Source organism: Amborella trichopoda, chromosome 4 (assembly GCF_054954075.1).
Source record: "Amborella trichopoda isolate Santa Cruz 75 chromosome 4, AtrichopodaSantaCruz75HAP2 v2.0, whole genome shotgun sequence".
NCBI classification, from domain to species: Eukaryota; Viridiplantae; Streptophyta; class Magnoliopsida; order Amborellales; family Amborellaceae; genus Amborella; species Amborella trichopoda.
The window spans coordinates 25613987-25614979 of record NC_142339.1 but is presented as its reverse complement, the minus strand read 5'-3'; positions in this window follow the sequence as shown (position 1 = coordinate 25614979).

Sequence of the window (993 nt, the reverse complement as noted above, 5' to 3'; positions counted from 1 at the left end):
TGTGAAATTGCATGGTTGAGGATGTGTCATTGATTATAAGTAATTGTGATCTCCCTATGTCAAAGGTAAATAGTTTTATTGTATACACTCATTTTCTTAGGGAAAGTATATAGAAGACTATTTACTTTTGGTACAAGTGGTTATAATTAATCTTGACCATTGGATGTGAAATTGGGTGGTTGTGTTTATTTCATGGGAAAAATCCTCTTACTTCTTTACTTTTAACTTCTATATTTTATGAGACCCAAGAATTGAAAATATTACTTATAAGTCAAATGTCTTTTATCTTTTTAATCTTATAACTTCTTAGACCCTTTTGACCATAATTTTTTGACCTAAACAAATATTAAAATAGCACCTTAAAATTTAATTTCATGTTACTTTTCCTCTCTCTCTCTAAAAATTATCTCCGTAAAGAGCTCCCCATATTAAAATGCTGCTTATATCTTAGTCATCCAACGAAAATCTCCTTCGAAACCTCCTAGACCTTGCAACATACCCGAAATTTTGGCTAATTCTCACAAGTGAATGAATAAAATCAATCAGAAAAGTTGACATTACCCGCAAAAGGAGAAACCGGAGGCATCATTCCGGTTGGAGAAGACAGCGTTTTCCGTTTTTTGAAGCATGATTATTATTTAGAGGCGGTTTCACGATCATTATGCTTTGAGTCACTCTTTTGGCTTCATTAGAGAACTCATGAACTGAAAATCGTTAAACACAAATTGAAAAATAGAATTAAATCAATTATTGTAAAAAAAAAACACATACACAGAGAGAAATGGGGGAAAATCAGTGGAAAAGAGTGATAAATACACAACAAAAATATATAGGAAAAAGCACTAATACACAGAAATGTAACGAGAGAAAGAAATAGAGTGGATTTTGCTCAAATGGAAGAAACACAAAAAAGAAAGATTAAATTGTATTTTCCGACTCACCTTTGGTCGGAGATGGCCAGGAAACAAGTTTCTTGAGCTTGCTAAGCCCATT